The sequence below is a fragment of the Lactuca sativa genome, chromosome 9 (assembly GCF_002870075.4).
Source record: "Lactuca sativa cultivar Salinas chromosome 9, Lsat_Salinas_v11, whole genome shotgun sequence".
Classification (NCBI taxonomy): domain Eukaryota; kingdom Viridiplantae; phylum Streptophyta; class Magnoliopsida; order Asterales; family Asteraceae; genus Lactuca; species Lactuca sativa.
The window spans coordinates 193,570,845-193,586,670 of NC_056631.2; the positions used below are offsets into that span (position 1 = coordinate 193,570,845).

The window sequence follows — 15,826 nt, forward strand, 5'->3', positions numbered from 1 at the left end:
TGAAAATGGTCACGCAAAATTACTTTTTTTTTTAAACGAAACAACTTTTGAAATGTAATATTTATTGTAAACAATTCTCAAAACAATTTAATTTCGATACAATTTTTTATAACATCATACGTGAATATATTACTTGATATAGGGTTTGTGAACGTTATTCATTATCTTTGCGAAGGTATAGATTTTGGATGTATAAGCTACAATTTTATTGAGAAGTTGGGGTTGTAAAATGAATGGTTTTTTAACAGTTAAAAGGTGAAAACATGTTTATGTTTGTTTTTAAACGCTTAACTCGTTTAAATTTTGTTTATAATGGGTTAAAAAATTTAAAATTAAATATAAAGGTTAAAATATTTAAAAATTTTGAATTTTTAAGAAAAGAAAAAAAATAATAATTTATTATAATAGAAATGTTTTTATATCTTTTAAATATAAATGTCAAAATATTTTAGAATTTTGAAATTAAAAGGTAAGTTTATTAGTGAAATTAATACATTTATTACAACATTTATTACATTAAAATATTACATGGAATTTAATAAAATAAAAAAACTCATAAAATGACATGTAGAAAAAAAATTAATTGAAAAAAATCACAAAATGACATTGACAAATTGAATAAGAATATGATAAGTGGTAAAAAAAAATTTATTTATTAAAGAGGAAATAAACTAATATGAATAATATTTTTTTATTACGTTTAGTAACACAATTGATCTTGTTCGTTATTTTTGTTTGTGACGTTTTGTTTTTTAGTGATCTTTTATGTTGTTTATATTTATTTAGATTTTGTTATATTTGTTCATGTCCGGAAAATATCTCAACAATTCTTGTAGTGACAAACGATAGAGGAATCTCCAACAATTCTCATAATCTATACTAATAAATAAAACTCATTTTCTGTCAAATGTCATGTCCTCATTGATTTAGACACATGACATTTTAATAGATTTTTAGAATTTATTTATTTTCACATGTAATTTTTTGATTTGTTCACATATCATAACTTATTTCGGTTATAATATTGAGAGAAATAAATGCTTCCTTGAAAAAGAATTGATATATTTATAATGTAATAAATGTCATAATTAATGAGAGCTCTAAAATTGATATTGATATTAATTTAATGTTTAAATATTGATATTAAATTTTTATTTTTAATAAACCCGTGTATTACACGCGTCTTATTAGTGACAAACTATAGAAGAATAAGAACATGTAAAAGGTCCAAAACCGATGAAAACTCTTGGGCCTAAGAGGATGAGAAGCATGTCGTAGTTTGGGCAAGGCCTTTCTTGGGCCCGTGGGAGTTGGGCTAATACGCTTATGGGATCTTTAACCGACTTGTGTAAAAAAGACCTTTTTGGGCCAAAAATTCTTGGGCTAAGGTAGATGGGGCCAAAACTCTGACTTGGGCTATTCTCGCTATTTTGGGTTTTGATCCATTTGGTGCTAGAGGTTGCTTTGTGGTTAAGGTTCATAATTTTTAATAATACAAGCAAAATACATTCCAAAAGCTACAAAACCTAATCTAAATTATGAATTCTTTGATTCAAATATTACAAATCAAAGCATAGTGACAAATTTACAAATAACTAAGCATTATAGATAACACAATGCTTGTTTTAAATCCAGTAATGATTTTTAATACATCAAAAACCAATATTTGTTTCGTGGCTAGGATTTTTGTTTCAAAGAGAGCTATTAGGGTTTTGACTTAAGACTTTTATTTATTTTGGCAGTTATGAATTTTTCTCAAAAGCCTTTACTGTCCATTAAATAAATCCCGCCTACCCACCTCCTCAAAAAAAAAAAAAAAAAAAAAAAAAAAAAAAAAAAAAAAAAACTTTTAATTTTTTTTTTACTAATAGTTGGTAAATAATAACTATTAGTACAAATACTTATTATTTATAGTATATCTTTATGTTTCTTAAGTAAGTGACTCAACAAGACAGTTTATTTTTTGTTTTATCATTTATGAACATTAAATCCATCATTATCTCAATAATATATCAAGAAGGCTTTATATATAATATCTATTTTTGTGATCTATTGTGAAGAACTAGAATGATCATGCCTGTTGATGGGGTAATAGTTGATGGGGTAATAGTGACACTTTAGGCAAACTTGGACTGTCCCATGATTTACAGAAATCTTCTTTGGTGTCAAGGTAATCGCGATACATTTATACAAAACTTCTACCCCGAGCACACTTAATGGAGCCGTAGACAATAAAGTGAAATTCAATCCACGAAATAATTTGATCTATGGACAGTATCATTGTGGTAAAGGTTGTAATGCTAGAGGAATCATTACCGCAGGGCATAGAGGGGGAGGTCATAAGCGTCTATACCGTAAAATAGATTTTCGACGGAATGAAAAAGACATATATGGTAGAATCGTAACCATAGAATACAACTTGAATCGAAATGCATACATTTGTCTCATACACTATAGGGATGGAAAGAAGAGATATATTTTACATCCCATGGGGGGCTATAATTGGAGATACCATTGTTTCTGGTACAGAAGTTCCTATAAAAATAGGAAATGCCCTACCTTTGAGTGCGATTTGAACTATTGATTTACGTAATTGGAAGTAACCAATTAGGTTTACGACGAAACCTAGAAATCGATCACTGATGCAATTTGAGTACCTCTACAAGATAGACCTCAACAGAAAACTGAAGAGTAACGGCAGCAAGTGATTGAGTTCAGTAGTTCCTCATATAAAATTATTGAATCTAGAGTTATAGTAACATGGAGAAGACAAAATTGTTTCAAGCACCGACAGAACCGGAAGTGCCCCTTCTTTCAAAGAGAAGAGGACGGATTATTCACATTTCATTTAATGGCCAGAGGCGAATTGAAAGCTAAGCAGTGGTAATTCTAAAGATTCTCCGAGGAAAAATAGAGATGTCTCCTACGTTACCCATAATATGTGGTGTCACACCCCAAAACCATGAACGGCGGAAAAGTTCTGGGGCGAAGGACGTCATGTACAGTATCACAACAATGAAAAGTAGTAAACAAGCAACAACATCATCCATTGCATTAATAATATAATTTTAATACAAGTGTTCTGTCAAATTATGATAAACACTAAAGTATAATTCAAAATGAAAGATGAGTCTTGAACGAGCTCCATCTTCTCTAAACCTTGCATCGGTACTTGTCTACTGTTGACCTGAGGATACAAGTTATTTTGAAAGAGAGTATCAGCTTTAAAGCTGGTGAGATCATAAGTATTTTAGCGTCTTAATTTGTATGTATTTGAAATGTAAGTATTTGTATGTATTTGAAATGTAAGTATTTGTATGTATTTGAAATGTAAGTATTTGTATGTATTTGAAATGTAAGTATGAAAACGTTTTGAACATCCTAGAAAACCATATGTTTACTATTAAAAGTATCCTTCTACCAAGGCATCTAGTATCTATCTGTGTCTATTGTATGAGTGTGTATTTTCCCAAATCTAACTATCATTAACCAAAAATATAGTATTTACATTACCGTGCATCGTGTGAATGTTCACGAAGTGAATGTAATGGGGAAATAATAAAGTACTGTAGTTTTATAATAAGTGACTACTGATGTACTAACTACCTTAAACTAAATGAAATTTAAAGTAACATGTGATCGGCCTGTATCCTGCTACCGACTCAATAGTAAAACGACGATGTAAGACGCCGTAAGAAATGACATTTGGCACCCGTAGACTTGCAAGTCCCACTGTAGCGAGCAACAAGGTGTAGGATAGTCAATCCAGTATAGATCTATACGCAAACTCATACGCTCCCCAATTAAGGAGATTCTGGATACAAAAACGGTCATGGCAAGTAGTGTCATGACCCGTTTAATAGCTCACATAACTGAATGTAATGTATATGTAATGTATGTGCTAGTTGTATTGTGTGTTCTTTCTCTGTCTAGCCTGTATGTTTGTTTCTCATCACTATATATTATGTTTGTTTCTCATCACTATGTATTATGTTTGTTTCTCATTACTATGTATAATGTTTGTTTCTCATCACTATGTATTATGTTTGTTTCTCATTACTATGTATAATGTTTGTTTCTCATTACTATGTATTATGTTTGGTTCTCATTACTATGTATAATGTTTGTTTCTCATTACTATGTATAATGTTTGTTTCTCATCACTATGTATTATGACTCATGTATGAACTGACTCTTTTTGTGATTTATTGTTCTAGTATTAGCATTAGTAAAACCCTAAACTACGCCTATTGTAGTTTACTAGTAATACAACTGGTATGTATGAACATGGAAGTATACCCTTGCTACCCAAGGATATTGAATGAACTGGGAGAACCTTTATGACTATATATGTACACATGATATATAACTAATATTTAAACGACCTTCGGACGGGTACCCGATATCCCACCAGACCACAAATAGGGTGGATAGCCTTCCTAAGTCTTTTAAACATTTCTTATATAACTATACATATATAGGCATGCAATTGATAATATAAAAGCATAAAATAAGTTTTGTAAAACCTTTGAACATAATTATTATCTAAGAAAAGATTGACTTGATGCCAATCTATAAAACGGGTTGAAAGCATGTGTTTGATAAAACAGTTTAAGTATAAATAAACATTTGGTGGAAACATAATTGTAAATGAGTTTGAAATGAAACATACAGTGTAAAATGAACAGTTTAATAAGGAGTTTTAAACATCTAAAACGTTTATGAAAATCATGTGAAGAAAACTGTTTGGTAAAACAGTTAATGAGTAGTAAATCATTTGAATGCCACTTATTAATCACATATTATTGATATAATAACTAGCATGATTCTACTTGTATCCCCCCCCCCATAAAACATTTAAAAACATTTAAAACATTGATTAAGGGGTATGAACTCACCTGTTGCGAGTGGATCGGAAGGAAGTGTCGGATAAGTGCTTGGTGTCAAGTGAAGACTTAGACACGCACAAAGATCCTAATTACATATGAGGACATATGTATATAAATAATTAGTCTTTAAACAACTAATAAACAAGTCAAGACACTCTAGGACATGACAAACACTTTGTATAAGTGTTATAAGTGCTAAGGAATGCATCTAAGTGTTGTAGGGAAAGGCTAGTGTGTTTGGGGTTCAAGGAACACTCCTAAAATGAGTTTACTCCCTAAAGACCAACACCCCTTGAGTTTACGGTCGTAAACTCTTGAGTTTACGGTCGTAAACTCCTAACCTTTTGACCATTTGTTGTTTTGAAATCTTCTAAGCTATTCCAAACATTCCTACTTCATGTTTAAGTCTTAGGAAGTGTTGTGTGGCATCAAAACACTCCTAAATGGAGTTTACGATCTAAGGACCATTTCTCCATGAGTTTACTACCTTAAACTCATGAGTTTACTACCTTAAACTCATGAGTTTACTACCTTAAACTCATGAGTATACTACCTTAAACCCATAAGTTTGGTATTTGGGGGGTTTTCAAGTCCTTAGCTCAATCATGGCAATAGTCTAGGTTAGATTTAGACATAAGGAACAACCATGGGACTTTTATGGGACTTTTATACACCTTTTGGGGTGTTTACGGTTTTGGGAGATCCCCAAACCGTAAACACATAAAAATGTAAGGCTTTGGTGCTTTTTGTGTGATAAACTCATCAAGGATGAATCTAGACAAGTCCCTAAGGCATGGTGAAGCATCTAGGCACCCTAAGGCACCACTTTGCACTTAATCTTGGTGTTTACGGTTTTGGGACCTCCCAAAACCGTGAACACCTTTATCTTGGTGTTCTTGGGACTTTTCTTTGATGCTAACATGTAATACAAGCTTAATAAGACTCAAGGATGGAAGTACTTACTATAAGGGAACTTGAATTGAGCTAAAAGTCCAAGAACACTTAGTGTGTGTTCTTGGTGTTTTTGGAAAACTAATCAAAACACAAAAATGGACGGATTAAAGGATGTACAATCAATAGATTAAGTGATATACTAACTTGAAAGGGCTAGAAACACTTACTAGATTGAAGATATTGAACAAAACTTGGATGATACTTGAGAGGGTTTTTGAGTTTACTCTTTTAGGGTGAAGAAATGAAAAGTGACTAATTTGAGGAGTAAACTCATGCTTATGCATGAGTTCACGGTTTTTGGATGATTTTTCGACCCAAACATAAAAGTTTAGTCTGCGGTTTTTAAATTTCAAAACCCGAGACGACACTTTCTTTCACCCGTTCGTTTAAAGAATAATAGTAAAATAATCAAACGAACTTTAAATTTGCTAAAAATAAGTAATAATGTAATTGACCTATAAATCGAAGTGATTGACTTTTAGGGTTTGACCGAATGAAAATTTCGAGTTTTCACATGTGGAGGTATCAACGTAATTTAATAGAGTCATCCGGTCTGAATGCTACATGAAGAACATAAGCCAAATGATGGAACGGGAAGACCTAGGACCTAGGATGTAGAAGATCATAACATGAGCGATTCGGCAGATTTTGATTCCTATATATCCACCCATGTGGTACTTCATTATACCATTTATATATATATATATATATATATATATATATATATATATATATATATATATATATATATATATATATAATATCCATCTATATAGATATCACCATCTAGATCCAGAAAGCCGTATGCTTTGGAAGAAGCTTGTACAGTTTGGAAAGGGGTTTTGATTGATGAAAAAGAAGAATCTACTTCAACCGATATTCCCTTAGGCACGACCATACATAACATAGAAATCACACTTGGAAAGGGTGGACAGTTAGCTAGAGCAGCGGGTGTTGTAGCGAAACTGATTGCAAAAGAAGGGAAATCGGACACATTAAAATTACCTTTTGGGGAGGTCCGTTTGATATTCAAAAACTGCTCAGCAACAGTCAGACAAGTGAGGAATGTGATGGGTTTTGGCCATATGAACATTCCTATGTGCACATGCAAACCCTAATGCTTGGATCTAGGTTTCTCTAATTAAACATGCATTGAATCCAAGACTTCTAATGGCTAATAAAGTATAAGAACAATACAAAATCAGAGTTAGAAGCTTATCTTAAAACACTTGTTTGATCTTCTTGTTCTTGGAGCTTTAGAGTCACAAATGGCACTCCTCTAATGGCTTACAAACACCAACTAGCAAGAGGATGATTTGAGAAAGAGGAGAGGGAATAGAAATTGGCCAGGGTTTCTTTGCTTTAGCAGAGGTGTCGATTTCCCTTGCCCTAATGGTCTATTTATACTTGTAAGGCTCCTAGGGTTTCACCCTTAAACCCTAGTTGGATAATCTTTTCTCAAAGCAATCCAAATCCTTTCCATGATAAGCCTCTGGACGATTTATGGCTTATCCCAAGCCCTAGAAATCGTCCAACCCTATCCAAGAAGGATTTACAGCCCAAAGTGTAACTATCAAACAATTGACAATTTATACCCTCTTATTTAATTAATCTTTTTAAGTCACCAAATTAATTCTAATTAATTTATGACTTATATTAATCAAATAACAATATTATTATTCCTTATATTATTCTTATAATATATTAATAGTATTTATTCTCTCATAATAAATCATCCTGTCAAGTTGCTATGGTGAAGGCAACCCAAAAGGACCATGCACAATCGGGTCAAATACTTGTCTAATATAGTTGCAGCCTTAGACACTATTCCAACAGTCTCCCACTTGGATAAGTCTAGTAACTATATGCACAAGTACAATTCGATTTGCAATCGTAGCTCTCAAAGATGCTGTCAAACTCTGATCTAATCAATCTTGTCCTTTAGATAAGGGATCGTACAGTCCTCTGTTAGATATCATGCTGACAATTCTATGGAATAATTAGTCTAGCATTTGGTTTCTCGATCTCCAATTTATTTGACATAGAACTTAATCGAACACATCAATTCAGTTCTGACCGGGCCCGGCACATAAGTCAAATCAAATCATCGAGCGGCCGAGATATCGCTTTTACCCTCTTGGGATAAAAGTAACAGATAAACTTCGACTTATATGCATTTACTTATTCATTAATCAACTATACACAACAATGCGTTTTATAACACCGAGTTACTGATGCGTTTTCGCATTATCAATGTACAACCAATTAACAAATAACAAACCATATATCTAGGTTTTAAGACTATATGATATTATCGTCTTGCGATCACCCTTTTATATCATATTCCATAAGGTGATTCCAGCAAGCGCGGGTTTGTTCCAATGCTCAAAACAGTCCATAAGGTGATTCCACCATGGGGACTATCTGCAGTCCTATAGACTCAAAATAGTCTAGGAATTATCAACAACTCAATTCACATATAAAAGTAATCAACAGATAAGACCCGGACAGTCAACATATACTACCACACAGGCAAGTATAGTAAGAAGACTCACCTCGCAAGTAGTAGCTAAATCCACAACTCACACCCAATAAAGACTGACCCTACATGACACCTAACAACAATAAGGAGTACTCTGTCAATATACAATCCAAAACCCTTAATTAACCAAAAGTCAACCCATGCTGAAAGTCAATGGTTAAAGTCAAAGTCACCAGCCAATAGTACTAACAGTTGGTTCTCACGCCGTGACCAGTCCTTGGTCATGTCGTGAGAATGCACTCAACTTGATTCCAACTCGACCTCGCTCCATCTCAACGAACTCAGTCATAGAAAACCCTAACAACTGGCATCACAATGTGAGCCTTCCATTGTCACGTTGTGATCACATCCAGACAAATTAGTCAAGGGACCTCCCATCGTTACATCGTGACACTCTCCTGGTCACGACGTGACCACTGTCTAAAACAAGATCCTAGTGGTTTGAGTCCTTAATCCTTTAAGCCAAACCTTCCAACCTTCCAAAAGGCTTTCCCCAACCTAAAGGACCATAAAAATTGCACCTTTTTAGTCATGCATGTCCAATGCATGACTTGAACACTAATTAGGTTAAGACAAAGGAAAATGAGACCAAGACTCATGCTTGGAGTCCAAACCACCACAAATCCTCATATCTGAGATATATACTAAATAAAAGACCTCAATGATCCATAAAGTTGCTAACTTTATGGATCCCATGCATGCTACCCAACCCAAACATGAATAAAAGTGCTTAAAACTTAGATCTAGCATGCTTAAGAGAGAAAATAAAGAGCTTTACGACTTACAAAAGTACAAAAACAATACAAGGTGGTGATGAAGAAGGTTGATTGCTGAAACAATGCACCAAAGGGACCATCTTCTTCAATAAGGAGCACCAAAACAACTAAAATGAGCCAAAACCACCAAGATGAACTCGGGTTAGGGTTTCTAGGGTTTAAGGGAGATGGATGCTGAGAAATGAACCCTAAATTCAATTTTAGGGTGCTTAAATATGAATCAAACCCTAAACGATCATGGGCTTAGGTTGCAGCTCTTTTCATGTCGTGACCAGCTATGTATCACGACGTGACCACTCTTCTAATGCGTGTATTCTTCAACTCAGCTTGTTACGTCGTGACCACTCCATGGTTACGTTGTGACACTCGGTTTTCCCCTAAAACCAAGTTTTTGAATCCTCAATACCCTAAACCGACCCAATCCAAGAAACGAGTGTTAGATTTATAATAAAAAGTTAATACCTTCAAATCCAAAATAACATTGAGCTATAATTTTGGAAAACCTAACTGAGCAATAGAAATAGCAATTCTAGCATGTCAAGCTTGAAAATTAAATCAAGAAAACTTCACAAAGAAATCTTTAATAAAAATTAAAAACATCCAAAATAGTAAAACATACCATAGCAACTTCCAATCCTTCACCTAAAGCGAGCCCATCAATAGCATCAACATATAATTTTCTTACAGTTGAAACCAACACCAACATTTAAAAAAATAAAAATATATAATTACCTTTATGAGGACTACCATGGTAAATAAACATTCCTTCAAGGGTTTTAGATAAAATATCAATTGATACATAAGCAGGTTTTGATGTTGCTCCTATGTCACAGCTGTAAACAACAAACCACAAATGGAAAATTAAGAAATTTTAGCAAAATCATGGATAGAATGTACTTCATACACTATGCATACATTTTCGTTCATGAACTCCACCAAAAGTATTAATGTCAAAACCATAAGAAAATTTTGCTTTTGCGTCTGTTTGATATCATGTAAAGTGTTAACTATTATATAATGCTAAAAAAAATACTCAATTTATATGTAAGACTTTGTAAAAGAATAAAAAACTTGCATATAAAAATGATTTCCCTCAAATCATGTCTTCGTAAGGCTTGGTTAAAAGAGTACTGGAAATAAAAAGATATGAGAACTTCAATATAATTAACAAATAATAAAATATTAATAAAAGTACATAAATCACACTATGTTCAAAAGACATGAAAATATTCTCATGTCTAAACAAATCACATATCATGTGGATAAGTTTATTAATGGAAAATGATTTCTGGAAACTTGATTATACATACTCATATACTTTTCCCAAATTATACTATGCTTGTATATACTTGTCTCTCTATTTAATCTACCAAGGGAATTGCAGTCGAAAAGCATGATCATAACTTCCCACGTGTTTGATAATTATTAAAGGAATTATCAAATTTTTCCATAATTGAAGTATGATGATAATAACCCAAATAATTTTGTAATATCCAAAATATTAAGTATAAATTCCATTTTTTATTCAACCAAACATCCATCAAATCATCAAATCAAACCATCGAAGTATGCCAATTTGAAAATAGTTATTAGAGTACAAATCTCAAAATCATAAAAATTACGGAAACACGGGTGGATGCGCTGAGATCAGGCCAGGACCTTCCCCCTCGAACTAGAAGTACCTGAAACATAAACTTAAACCGTAAGCACAAAGCTTAGTGATTTCCCCAAAATACCACATACCATACATATAATGAGCCTCTCCCGACATTCATCGAGCCCCGCCCGATACAGATCTGTCAATATCTTGCCATGGTCCCTGTGCAGCAAATTCGCCAGGCTTCGTCTGGCATCAGGCCCCACATGATATGTATACAAACACATACAATACATGGCAGAGTCACATAAACAAATAGCATCCTGTAAACGATAAATCAATGGTTCGACATTGGTGCCTTTAACCCCCCAAACACTATGAGAAGGCTCACCTTAATCTGATGATAAGCAATCACATGCAAGCTACTACTACAACGGATCCTCGCACTAAACACATTCAAACCAACACTAGTCACTATTTAGGGTAATAAACCACAACTATAATCCCAAATCATAATCCCTCTCACAAAGGGTAAAAGACCCTTTTACCCTTCTTACCTAGGCCCAACAAACCATGACCCATAATGGCCTAAATCAACCCTAAGGCCCAAAATGACCCAAACTAACCCCAAGGCCCAAAATAATGATCCAAGGTCCTTTGGTGAGTACGTTAGGCATACCACCCTCTAAAGCCCAACATACAAGTTCTAACAACAAGGAAAAATGGGGACTGAACCCAGTATGCTCGGCGTACTCATATGTACGCCCTACATACTCCCCTGATGGCTAAAAATTCACATTAAGCACTTAATGCCTTAAGTCCAAACGTCCAAGTTACAGATCTTGCTATTAGGAAACGTCTTAAATGATAAAGTCATCAACTTGATGCCTTTGCATGGATCAAAGAGGTCCAACACCTATTTTAACATTCTAACTCAATAATATGAACATCAACTCTTGCATGGTTGAGCTAAATCCATTAAGATGCTATTTGTATGCATTAGGGACCTAAAAAACTTCAAGATCTATAATTATAAGCTTCTGGAGTAGCTTATACTCACATGAATCAACTTAAGGGACCAAAATATGCCAAAAACCCTAAACTAACAAGATCTAAGAGATGAATCAACAAGGTTGAGACTTTATACCTCCAATAGGATGATCAAGGTGAGTAAATTCTAGATCCACAAGCTTCAAACGAACAAGTTCTTCTCCAAAGGGTTCTTCTTCCTTCAAGATGAACCAAAAACACACCAAAACACACACAAGGCTCAATACTCTCTAAAAATGGGCCGGAGTTTCGTGGAAGCTGCTTTGGGACAAAGGAAGTTGATAATAAAAGAGGCCTTGGGGTTATAAGGTGCTTAAATAGGGTCCAAACCCTAAAATTTAGGGTTTACCCTTGGCTCGAGTACGTACTATGTACTATGGGGAAAACCCCGTATCTAAGTCTTGCCAAGGTACGCTTTGCGTACCTCAATTACGCCCAGCATAATAAATACAAATGCAATTTAATTAAACATTTAGAATTCAAGGAATTTACCTGGGAACTGGGTGTTACAAATTTAGTGCTCGGAATCCATAATTGCATAGTATTGTCTTAGTAAATGTGCAAGTTGATATTTACAAATATTCCAAATATACACCAGTATTATATGATAATATCAACATTACATATAACTTGAATTAGAGAAATTGTCAAAGTTAAATGGTTAATCATTGAAGATTACTACCAACAATGATACCTTTTCCTTTTGTGTATGTAATGTGGATTATCTTCATTTTTGAAATTCACTACTCAAAACCCAAAATCTATAAGAAATATCATGTTTCCTTCAATCAGGATTGTTAATAAGTAAAAACACTACTTTCATATTCCAAAACAAAGTATTTGTTAGGAGTAACTAATATCCACCTCAATATAATTGAAAAGTATCTCTAATCTAGCCCTGCTATTGCTCATATCAATATGAGTTTTCTGAGTAATCAGAGATGAAAAAGTTTTCCTTGCTTCATCACAAACTGAGACACTACTAGATTCATTAGATCCACATTCAAAAATCTTCACAAACACCACTTAGTAAAACAATTAGTAACAACTCAACATTCATATCATCTTAAATCTAAAATTGATAAAGCGTGAGATTGAAAACTAGTCTTGATTCACAAATTTATCAATTGAACATAAGTACTCAAATTGTACCTAATAAAAAAAGCAAATAAATAAATGTTAGAGAGAAAGAGAGAGGGGAGAGCATGAGAGAATACCTTGTGCCATGTTTGATTAGGATCTGTCCGACCTTCAAAAACCTAGATTTAGAACAGAAGGATACGATCCAACTAGTCACAGTGGAGGAAAAGAAGTAAAATAAGTGAATATAAGGTAATGAGGTCACAACACGAATCGATGTAAAAGCAACGAAGGTGATGGCGTGACCGGTGGCAACAGTGGCATGTTGGCGATCGGTAAATAATGACCGAAATGGTGATGAATTGCTTCCCGATCTGGTGAGGGCAGGCTATGACTGAAGTAGTGACGATGGTTGTTGGACTTTCAGGGACCGACGGTAGTGAATGGTGGAGAAAGAGGCGGAGTAACGTGGTGGTGGCGGTTGGACTTTCAAGGGCCGGTCGTCGGCGGTCGGGAGGTTTCTGGCATCTATGGTGATTTAGGGTTGGATATCACGTACATATAAAATGGATGGAGTGTGCGGTGTAGGATGTGGACCCAACTCTTTTTTAAATATATAAATAAAAGCCAATTGATAAAATAGATTAAAAAGAGAATATAGGCAAAATAATAATTTAGAGTTCAAAGTAAATTTTTAATTCAAAACTAGAAAAGATTCCCCGGTGTTACCAGGGTCGGAATGTATTGCTTTCTAAAGTAAAGTAGCATGTTGAATTGCATTGAGATAATCTAGTAAAGGAAGATAAACAATGTCATCTAATTACATAAGTAAAGAAATCTAAATCATTATTTCTTGCAATAAATGAGGAAAATAAAGAAATGGTTTCACAAATTGAACTTTATTGTCATGTATGGTAGCGGCCGAAAAACCAATCTGGAAAATATAGACCGTTGTTTTTTGTCCGTTAATGTGCGGGTAATTTGGTCTTTTAAGGTAGTAGGGACTGAATTTGTGATGACGGGTAAACCATATGGACCATTTATGTAATTTTTGCGGTGGTGATGGCAGCTGGTGGGTGACTTTATGGTATTGGGTGGGTATTTTCTAATAAATAAAACATTAATTTAAAACCAAAAAGAGAAATATAAATTAATAAAAAAAATCGAATTAGGAGTAAAAGAGTGATTTCGGTTTCCATCGTTGTCGTCAATGTGTTAAATATGGTAAACCACAAGGACCAATCATGTAATTTTGTCTAACAATAATAATAATAATGAAGGTCGATTTCTGCCAAAAGACTAATACTAATAATATGTAATAAAAGGCGAGGGTTATGAAAAATTCAAACGAAAGTGAAAGGGTTGTTTGTGAATAAAAACATAAAGGTGAAGGGTCAATATTGTAAGTAGTTTTTTAAAACCAACATAAGTTGGAGGACCAAAAGTGACAAAAAAATTGACAAAAAAAAGAGGAGCAAACATACATAACCTTAGGGACCAATCTTGCCAAACACTTAGGAAGTTTACTATTCCTAACTTTTATATATATATATATATATATATATATATATATATATATATATATATATATATATATATATATATATATATTACTTTCTTTTACTAATCATTAAATGTTATAAAATATAATAGGAAGAAACAAAACAAAAGAAATAATTCCAAATAAAACAATATGTACAAAGATGAAGCATGTAAACTGTCTCAAACTTTAAGGACTATTGTGTAATTTACTTTAAAAGTAAATTAATTTAACTTAATTACATACTTAATGTTTTTCTATTGACAAAATTGTAAGAATGGTCCCTATGGTTAGGTCGAAATTGCCACTTTGGGCCAAACATGTTTGGATTAGCACTCATGGTCCAAAGGTTTTCATTTTCTTGCCATTTTGGTCCAACTTGCTTTAAATTTTTTTGTAATGACCATTTTGCCCTTTGTTTTTACTTTTTTAGTTTTTTTTAATTTATTTAAATTGTTTTATAATTAAAAGAAAATTAAAAAAGAGAATCTCTCTCTCTCTCTCTCTCTCGTGATATACACACCTTCTCTATCCAGATGAACACAAAAACAATAAATCTAACATACAAGACACATACAAAATAAAAATTTCCCAAATCCTAAACTTGTAACCATGAAGATATCGAGTTCATAGTTTAGAATGGAATCCGAGATATACACAAATTGCCACCTGAACACATGAAGTCTCTCCTTCTCTGTCTTCAAGATCTGATGAATCCAGTTAAGCATTCTTGCAATTTTATCTCAAGAAAAACCTACAAATTAAACCCAAACACACAAAAAACTATTGAATCCAAAAAAAGGTTTCCAGTTAAGCATTGATATCCGATTACCTCATCTACATTCAAACTTAACCAAACCCAAAATTGATTATTCTGAAGATCTGAAATTTAGGGATGAAGAGAGTGGTATAATTATTTTGAAGACCAAAAATCGACTACCTACTCTATAATCAAACCAACAGAAGGGCAAAAATGTGTTTCAGACAATCGAAATTGAAAATTGGGTGAGAAATCCTTTCACCCCTTTTAGGTTGAAACTAAACAAGCAATCCAAAATCATGTTCATCAGGGGGCACGAGGTCTGAAGTCTGACGAAAGTGAGCTTACCAAGTCTAAAGTCCAACAAGCAAGATCTGAACTCCTGTTAATGATGAAACGTAAGAGATAGAGAGAAACGAAGGCGGTGGCGAGCTTGGGTTTGCTGACAAAGATGGAGAGAAATCCTTTCTCCCCTTTTAGGTTGAAATCCAAACCGATGAAGATGACGACATTGTGGGTAGGTGGAAATCGACATCGATGAAGATGATGGCGGTTTCGAGATGAACATAACATTAGCCCTAGAACCGCCGGAGTTCGTGGGTAACGAGTGTTTTAGATCTGCCGCCTCTTGAGAATCG

The 15,826-nt window shown here is 33.7% G+C and overlaps 1 pseudogene; it reads left to right on the forward strand.

Annotated features, from left to right (window-relative positions):
* Positions 1 to 2,073: 2,073 nt before the first annotated feature.
* On the forward strand, positions 2,074 to 13,425 carry LOC128129222 (50S ribosomal protein L2, chloroplastic-like; annotated as a pseudogene).
* The last annotated feature ends 2,401 nt before the right edge of the window (positions 13,426 to 15,826 follow it).